General features: G+C 36.0%; 1 long non-coding RNA gene across 1 annotated transcript; it reads right to left on the bottom strand.

The window, feature by feature from the left end:
* Positions 1–273: 273 nt before the first annotated feature.
* LOC119467876 lies at positions 274–1,286 on the bottom strand. Its single transcript, XR_005196515.1, has 2 exons — positions 1,102–1,286; positions 274–646 (listed from the first exon to the last, which is right to left on the bottom strand). It is a non-coding gene; the product is annotated as an uncharacterized LOC119467876 (long non-coding RNA).
* Between the last annotated feature and the right edge of the window lie 8,856 nt (positions 1,287–10,142).

Here is a 10,142-nt window from a genome sequence, read left to right as displayed (position 1 = left end):
TATTTTATTGATATGGCACTTAATTTATATATGCAGTTTATAGATGTCTTAACATTTCTGCCAGAAGGTATGCTCCTTTTGGTATTAATGGATATCATTTTTGAGCACCTACTGTGTCCCAGGCATTCTTTGTTAGTACTTTATATACATTATAACGTCATTGTTTCTTTTCAATGCACACAATCCTGAAGAGTTTAAGATGTGGGGAGATAAGTAACTCATTTACAGTCACACAGCTAGAAAGAGACAGAATTAGAAATTAAACTCAGGTAGTCAAATTTCACATTCAGTTTTTGTTGCCGTTGATGGTGTTTTCCCTCCTATTTCCCATGCCTTATTTATTGCTACCAATTCACAGTCCTTACTGCAACAGCAAGTTAAATGATCTGATGAGGATTACTTAGTTTTCACACAGTAGTATAGCCTGTGCTGCTTCCTAGAGTTTGCTCTTTCTGGCTGGGGATTTGGCAATGGTGGAAAACTACATCTTCTAGGGGAGCTCATGATAAGAATGAAGTAGAAGAGGCAGGAGTCCAATGAGTCATTCTATGTCATCAGGCACCCAGAACTGCAGCTGTGAAGGAAGAATTGTTTGCCTTGAGGCTTATACTTTTCACAAGGGCAAGGATTGGTGTTAGAGTGTGAACTACACAAAACAGAGAATCAGAATCTATTTAGGAGGGAGTGCCTCACAGAGGATAAAATAAGATTTCAGAACTATGTTGACTCTTTTTCTTCCATAAAACTTTACCTAGTAAACTCCCATTCAATGAAATGGTGAAACCCCAACTCTACTAAAAATACAAAAATTAGCTGGCTTTGGTGGCGCTTGCCTATAATCCGAAGTATGCTTGAACCCAGGAGGCAGAGGTTGCAGTCAGCCGAGATCAAGCCACTGCACTCCATCTTTTTTTGTGTGTGTGTGTGACAGAGTCTCACTCTGTCACACACAAAAAGATACACCTGTATTACATTAGCAGTATGGGATAGTTGGAGAATCAAATGCGTGTATAGTCACCTAACAGGCATCTAAAGCCTGAACAAATTACTTCTCCTTTTGAAAGTCGGTTTTTTTCATCTGTGAAATAAGATAAAATTTACCTCGCTGTCAGGGTGAGAGAGTTATGTTTCCATGCTGGCCCATGGAAAGCATTTGGAAAGTTGTTGCCCTCTTACCTTGATTACATAGTATTTTGAACTGTGTGCATTTCTTTCCAATTAAAATATGAGTTCTCGATGTTAGAATGGATGGTGGTCCTCACTTTTTTCTACTCGTTTACCAAGTGCCTAAAGAATTTATAAAATAAGTTATTTTATAAAAAGCAGTAACTTTGTATATTTATGATTAGTTCATTCATACAGTTGTACCTGGGTAAAGTGACCTGAAGAACTCTGCACCACTTAGGACTAAGAGCTGTGATTTGGAATTGACTTTCTCATGTAGTGGCTGTGGGTAAGACAAAATGTCAGTTCATTTTCTGTTGCTATAACAAAATGCCACAAACTGGGTAATTTGTAAAGAAAAGAAATTTTAAGTTAACTGTTCTGGAGGCTGGAACATCTAAAGTTGAGGGGCTATATCTGGTGAAGACTTTCTTGTTGTGTCATTACGAAGTGGAGAGCATCACGTGATTAGGAGTCAAGAGTCAGGGAGAGCTTGCTTTTACAACAAAGCCACTCCTGTAATAACAAACACACTCCCCCAATAGTGACAATAATCTATTCAAGAGGATGGAGAGATTATGTTTTCAACATATGAAAATTTGGAGGATGCATTCAAACCATAACAACAGGGAAGCAACTCTTATAGTCTCACCTATTCAATCCAGATATTTAGTTAACTTAGAATGTGGTACTGTTTGGGGAATGTTGTACCTATGAATTAAAACCAGATGCAGTTCATGGTGAAGGTGATACATGCAAGTATTACAAGATACTGTAGGATTACAACTTACCCTACTGCAAGTTTGGGAATTTGGGTTTCTGTGAATTAGGTGATGAGAGATTGTTGAGAAAATGTTAAGCTGTGGAGAAATGTTAAGTTTATGAATATTGAGAAATGTTGAGTGTATGATAAAATATATTGTTCACTAGGAAGAACAAAATCAAGGAAAACCTAGCACCACCCCTCACAAGTAGACAACTATGGGGGCATTCCAAAGTGGCAAGACAATGTTTAAATATCATACACCAGTTAAAACAATTCTTTGAGATACCTGACCCTGCCCCCTTGGCTCCCTCATGGAGAATACTTTTTAGGTTGTTTGTGATCAGTGGTAAGCAGGCACCAGCTGACTACTTAACATGTTTTGTGTTACGAGAAAATACTGAACATCTGCTTGTTAATAATAATCACCTGTTCAGAGATAATAAATGCGTGGGTCAGAGTCTGCTCGAGGCCCTCAGCCTAGAATGCTGTCAGCCCCTGAGGATCTCAGCTTGGTGGGCTGCTGGCCCCCTGATAGACCCACTTTGCTATTCTATCTGGGTATCTGACTCTCATTTCCTTCAGCACTAACTGGGTGGGGGTCTCTATGGCTGAGCTGGTTCTTGATAAGAGATGCCCCCTTCCGTGATCTATTTAGTCACCCAACAAGTATACATGTAGTTCTGTGTGTGTTTTTATAATAAGTATGTGGGTAATTAAGGCTACCAATCTATTAAAAAATATAAACTGTTTTTGTTTTTATTTTACCAATTTACTTAGGAACAAATACGTATTAAGTATTTTTTGTATGCTAAGCTCCAAGGCAAATGTAAACATGAAAGCATGATCTTGCATTAAATCACTCTAAGTTTTCAAATCCATATATTCATATAATACACATCTTGATTGAATTTTGGATTAAGATGCCTGTTATTGTATTATTTGAAATGACAACATACTTGAAATGTCATTATGGAAGATGACCCTAGTTATTGCTGGTTGTCTTGGGCTAGTAAAACTGAGTACTCTTTTTATATTCGGATAGTTTGTTACCATCTTACCTAAGTTCTCTGCCTTACTTCTAATTTCCTAGAGCCTCCATAAATCTTGGTCTCCCTTCTCTGATTTGTTGCCATCTTTAAGAAGATAATTACAAATCCCTGCTTCCGAATTTCTCTGGAACTTTACTCATCCATTTTTCTGATTTTTTTTTTTAAGACAGGGTTTCACCATGTTGGTCAGGCTGGTCTTGAACTCCTGACCTCAGGTGATCTTCCCACCTTGGCATCCAAAGTGCTTGGATTACAGGCATGAGCCACCATGACCAGCCTTTTTCAGTGTCTTCTGTACATTTTTGTTTGCTGGTTTCTCCTTTGCTGACAAAAGGGTTCAAAGCTTTTCCTATTCTAAAGAAGATAAACTTATCCCAATCTAATTCCCCTTCAGATTATACCCTCTTTTCTTCTTTTATGCAATACCAAAGTTCTTGAAACTTGGGCAGACTCTTGACTCTGTCTTGTTGACTCTCACTGCTTTGTCACTCTCAACCTGGCTTTCATTCTTGGCATGTTCCAGAAAATGTTCCCACAAAGAGCAACTCCAAGCTCTAGGCATCACCAACTAATCTTTAACTTGGACTTATTTGGGAAATTTATATAGTTTATATATTCTTTCTGAAATCTTTTTCTCTTAGCTTCTGTTCAGCCTCTGTTCTCCCAACTTTCCCTAACCATTTACCAAGATTTCCCTCTATCCGCTTTATTTATTTATAAACTCATTTTCTTTGTGTTGTTGACTATTCAGTTACCATAAGTATGATTTAATTAAGTCTCTTCATGTTTATTACTTAATTAAAAATATCAATATTTAGACTTGGCTTTTCCTCTAAGCTCCAACCATTCTTTTGCAACTTGGTCTAGTTTTAACTTAACATATCAAATTTATGTTGTCTGAAACCAAACTTCTTGCTCTCCTCCCGTCTGCCATCCTCATATTTTCCCTTTCTGACTTCTATACTGTTAAGGAAACTGTCTTCTCAACTAAGCAAGCTAAAAATCTCAGATTGATTTTTTTTTATTCCAGAAACTCTGATGTGTTGTATTTAATTGTTACTGACCTCTATTAATTATATCTCTTATAAGGGTATAATTATAACTCTTATACCCTTATAACATTATTTGTGATTTAAAATGATATCATTTGTTATTTAAAATAATAAAACAACATGCATATTTAATCCATAATTCAATTATAAGGGATGGCTTGTCCATGTGGTATAGGGAAGTTTTTAATCAAAGACAAGCAAAAAGCCAGGGCAACCAGTTCTTCAAATCATTAGGTCAAGGTCAATAATCATCAATTGTCTGTTCTAGAATAAAGCAGAAGTTCAGTTTGAATGTTTTGGAGTGATATCATTTACCAGTATCACATGGGTACCTGAGTTCTGTATCAGGAAAAATGTTATCAGACTGTGAGCACCAACATTGTCTGGAGAGTCAGTCTGGCAGAATGCAGAGTATGGAAGTGTAGCACTGGCTGCTCAGGGTGGGGTGCAGAGCCAAAATATACTTTTGTGAGGAAACTAAAATGAGCATCAAGGGCCCAGGAAGAAGGCAATCAGGCAGACAGGCTGCAGAGGGAGATAACTGGGGATGTAAGTAGATGCTTATGTCCAAAGGACTGCGTCTACCCCAGGCCTACAGACTATTTTCAACCCTCACATTGCTGTGAGGGGAACATCTAACTCATGACCAGGCCATGTTCTCATTGGAGTAGGCCCTTAGAGGCAGATCTTTGATTTCTGTGGGGCAAAGGAGGCTGACAGCAGAACCATTTCTACAAGCTGCTAGAGCATTGCCCTCGGCAACCCCATTTTCATGGCTACTAACTTGATTCTGACTTAAATTATTACTTATGCTTTGGAACTGGGCTTCTTCCTTCCTTTAGTTTATATCCATTTTAGTAAAGTCTTCTTGATGCAGCCAGGCCATTTTTCTAAAGCATTCTTCATTTATGCCCAGTTTTCACTCAAAATCCTTCAGTGACTATTCACCTCTTCCTTTTTACAACATTATTACTTCAATCTTTTTTTTATTCACATCACCAATAACTCCCTTACATTTCTTTTGGACTGAAATATTCATTCATTCATTTTTTAATTTGATAACATAAAAAAACCTTCTCTATATTGGAAATTATATAGATATATATTATAAAAACGTAAAGATAGTAAAATAAGGTCTTCATTTTTGAACAACACATGCTCTCGTGAGGAGAAAGACATAAATAAAAGACCACTACATGTTGTGACAAATTCCAGGTAGTGCTAAGTACAGAATACTATGGAGGAAATGAATGCCTTCATCTCCCTGGATGCACATTTTCTTTTCCTTTTTTCTTTGACTCTTTGCTGATACTATTTTCTTCTAGACTGTAACTCTCACCTCTTATTTGTTTTGACATAGCCTATTTCTCTCTCAAATAATTTTTTAAAAATGAAATGTCAGCTTCTCCATGAGGCCTTTCTGATTTCTTGGAATCTGGTAGAAACTTTGCCATAACTCTTTGAACAATTTTTGTGAGTTATTCTTTGTTTGACAGATGTTTTCCATGTTCTTGGCTTATCTCTATCCCAAATCTTATAGTCCTCAAAATAGGCTTTCAATGTAATTGGTCATATTTTAATCACTAAAAGCTCTAGCCATGATTCTTTGTATTCAAAAGTTTTTGCATTTCAAATTCCTTATAATAATTATTGGTATGGTTGATCAAGATAAAACCACATTATTTTATTATCAGATAATATGAATAAAACTATTGGAGAAATTGAATAAAATGAGTGAAGAAAAGTCACAACTAAATTGCTAGAACAAAGGAAAACAAAAATTATTTGAAGTAGAATTTCTTAGTGGTGTGGTCAGACTGAATTAATATACCAGGAAAATTAAAAGAAAAAAAAAACATTGTTTGTCATACAAAATATTAAAACTTTTTTTGCTATGACCCATCAGATTAATTCTGGGAAATAGCTAGAATTTGTTAGGTACAAATTTTATTTTAGCATTTCTTTTGGGATACTTACTAAGACTTGGTAATGCTTGGTAAGCATTTGGTAAGGATGCTTCAAATATCTGGGAAATTTTTCTATGTTGGGAGTACATTAAAAAAATTGAACATCCACTGTAATATAAGTTTTAAAGAATTTCAGTTCTTGTCTCCTCCTCCTCCTCCTCCTCCTTCTGCTCTTCCTCCTCCTCCTCCTCCTTCTTCCTCTTCTTTTTTCAGACAGGATTTTGCTTTGTTCCCCAGGCTAGAGTGCACTGGCATGATCACGGCTGACTCACTGTAGCCTTAACCTCCTGGGCTCAGGGCTCACAGGTCCCTTCTGCCATGGCCTCCCGAGTAGCTGGGATCACAAGCACATGCCACCAGGCCCAGCTAATTTTTTAAAATTATTTGTAGACATGGGATCTCCTTATGATCCCCAGGCTGATCTCAAACTCCTGGGCTTGAGCAATCATACCTTGTCAGCCTCCCAAAGTGCTGAAATTACAGACATGAGCTGCTGCACCTGGCCAAGTGTTTTCTAATTAGCTACAAGTTTACATATATTTCTTATTTATGTGGTTTTGATACTGGATGCCAGTAGTGTGTGTTTTTATGACTTGATTCCCTATGGCAGTGTCTCAAGAAGAAAAAGTTTATTATCGGGAGACAAAAATGAAAAACTGCAGGTGAAGAACCGGAAATCAAATGCACACACACAATCCATGGTTCTTATGAATCTCAACACTTATATTTCAACTGTTATGACTGTCTTCCCTCTACCCCTCTTCAAGTAGTGATAGTAAATGTTTGAATTCCAAATCTAATCCCCAAAATCAGGTTCCCTTGATTTACCACCTTTATCCAAATCCCCATGATGAAATGCTAGTTCTGAATGGTAGCTTTAAAATTTACTCTGTTAAAGCTATGTAATCTTGATCTCATGCTACATTTAAATATGTGTGTTACCCAAGGAAATCATATGGCAAAGAAATGTCTGCACTCCCATGTTTGTTGCAGCACTATTCACAATAGCCGAGATATGGAAGCCACCCCAAGTGTCTATCAAACAGATGAATGGATAAAGAAAATGCAGTACATATAAATGACAGAGTACTATTCAACCATAAAAAAGAAAAAGATTCTCCCACTGGACTTTTAATTCCTTTCAAAGTAGACCATAGCTATGAGATATAAAATTAGGTCATAATAGTTTTAACCTTTACATTGATATATAAGATTCAGTAGTATGACATCAAATATTTTACTTTATAGAGGAAGGATTTGCTTGAATATACTATAATTTCAGTTCGGTCTTTTAATCTACAATTTTATTTTCTTGATACACCACAAAATGTTTTACAAACAGCACTATGCAAACAATTTGGGCACAGGTTCTCATGAGAGAAAATGAAATGGGTTCCTGGGAAAGGAACATGAGTTGTGGTTTGACTCATACCACAGGCCAAAGCAAATATGAACCAACAATGAAGGAGGCTGCGTCTGACTTTGAATTGCTATTGTCATTGTAAAATAACTCATTGCTCACCAAGCAAAACATACACAGTTCAAATCGACTGGATGTGTTACTTATTGAAACTAGGAGAAGAGCTTAAAATTCAAGCTACTGCCCTGGACGAAGGATTGGCTGTAGTGTTCTCTCTCTGAGGTAAACTGCTTCATCATAGTTGGCAATTTGCAAAATGTAAAGCGTGTATTTTTGCAATTGTGGCTAGCAGTTGTTTTGCATCCTCTCTCTATTATTTAGGTGTATGTATTTGGATAATTGTTTAAATTCCTCTTAGCCATAGTTTCTTAATCCAGAGAAATTACTATTGTTTGTCTTTTTGCTAGTGTTATAAAGATTAAATGAAATGATATAAATAAAACCTCCAGAAGACTGCATGGGACGAAGCACCAAAAGGAAGAGCCAGAGAAAGTGATGGAAGGCAGCAAATTCCAATGCCCCTGCTATATGATCTCCCCAAACCTTAGGCATAAACCAATTCTGATACCTACTGGACTGTGCTTTTTGTCTCACTGTCTCCCTCTATCAATAATGTACATTGCAAAAGAAGGCACTTTTTTTATTTTCAGAATTTGACACAGTGGCTGACTCATAGGTAGTCGTTATTAAAAGTTTGCCTGTGAAGTGAGTAACAGAATGGCCTCAGAGATATTGTGACCTGAGAGAGATTATGCTACTAGAGTTAGCTAAGACTTGGGATAACTGATCCACGGGTAAGGTACAAGCTATTAATCTCAAGGGCTCTTCTAGCAAGACTGCATTAGTGAGAATTTCTGTAAACTACAGATTTTAAGAACTGGGATAAGTAAAATAAAAATATCTGGAGCCTGAAGATCTATGTATTTATAGTTTTAATAAGCTCCCAGTTTATTCTGATATATGTTTAGATTTTTTGGCAATTTAAAAATTCTTGGCAGTCTTACTCAGACATCAACAAATGTTTGGTATTTAGGGTGGCCAAGATGAGCCAGGGTGGCCAAGATGAGCCAGCCAAGTCTTGACAAATGGATAGAGAACAGTACAGTCAATTAGGAAAGGGAATTCTGGGCAATCTGCTTGGGGGGTGGGGGTGGTGTGTGTGTGTGTGTGTGTGTGTGTGTGTGTGTGTGTATTAATGATCTTTGATGGTCCTTCCCAAAATTTCCTGATTATTAGAATCCGGGCAGAAAATCAGAAAAAAATAAATCTGAAAACAGTCTGGTAGGGTTGAAATCCTATCTCCACTTAACAAGTTACTTAATTTTTCTTATCTTTCTTACCTTAATCTTTCTTACTGGTAAGTTTGCTTATCTGTAAACTTAAAAAAATTATATTTCTTTCTTATAAAGTTCTTTGAAGACTAAATGAGATAACCTGTGCAAAGCGCAATGCTTCGCTTACGCATATGTTCTATTTATACCAGTTTCTTCTTCCTCCTCCTCCTTCTTCTTTCTTTTTCTTCCTCCTCCTTCTCTTCTTCTTCTTTTTCTTCATTTTTCAAGGCTAAAACAAATTCTGTCTTCCCCAAGAATTCTCACCTGACTTTGCTGGTTCATAAATATTTAGCTCTACTTGAAACTTAACATACAAATCATACTAAAATTTTAGAATTTATTTCTATATTCTGTTTGAACAATATTTTTTTCCAGAAATAATAATTTTTAAAAATTATTTTAGCTTTTATCTTCTGAAGCAAAATGTATGCTTAACAATAACCTGTAGCAATTACATCTATGTTGGGCTGGATATGCAAAAGGTTTCACAAACACCTGCTATATGGGCAATTCTGTTTTACAGAGTAATGTCAATTATAGTACCTCCCACTGGAACATTATTGATAATCATCCACAATAACAACAAAAATTGAGTGATTCTTTTCACTTTGTTGCATGCACTTACAAAATTGATTTCAGTCACTGAAACATATCAAGAGAAAATGCTATTGTTTTAAAAAATAGGTCATACACATGTCACTGAGGTCAGAATTCTAAACAGTAGTTAAATTTCTACATTTTTAAAGGAAACTCATTGTGAAAACTTTGGATCGTGCAAGTAAGAGACAAACTAGAAATGAATCCACTTGGCCCTACTTAACTCAACTTCTTGGTCCTCAAACATAGCTGATGAAATTTTGATTATTATTTTGTTTTCTTAGGCATTTTATAACAAGGTAATTTAAAATAGATAGACAATACTAGTCATTGGCTCTGAAACATATTGAGGTTTCCCAATATAATAAGATAATTAAGGACTATTAATATGCATATATGAATGTGCACACATATAGTCATGCACATAGATATTTAAATAAAAAATGGCTTTATTCCATGAGTTAATTCTAGTTGTTTTCTTTATTTTAATATATAATAGAGGAATTGGGGAATTACTTAACTGTGGTTTTGAATTTACATTTGATCAGAAAAAAATTGGAAAATTGATGGAATTGTTAAAAATGATTATTTTGAAAAGGGTTATGGGCAGGTTGTGGATTCTGTTGAAGAAGAAGGTGAGGAAGAAGGAGAGCAATACTAATTATCCATCCCTTTGGCCCAGCAGCATGTCGTACTCCTAGAATTTCAACTTCAACATTAGTGACAGGCATTAAAGCTTTCTGATTACAATGTTTTCACTCAGTGATCATGTCTTTTCCATGTGTACCTGTAA

Source organism: Cebus imitator, unplaced genomic scaffold (genome assembly GCF_001604975.1).
Source record: "Cebus imitator isolate Cc_AM_T3 unplaced genomic scaffold, Cebus_imitator-1.0 Scaffold344, whole genome shotgun sequence".
Classification (NCBI taxonomy): Eukaryota; Metazoa; Chordata; class Mammalia; order Primates; family Cebidae; genus Cebus; species Cebus imitator.
The sequence above is the reverse complement of the archived record's forward strand: the minus strand, read 5'-3'. Positions and strand labels throughout refer to the sequence as shown.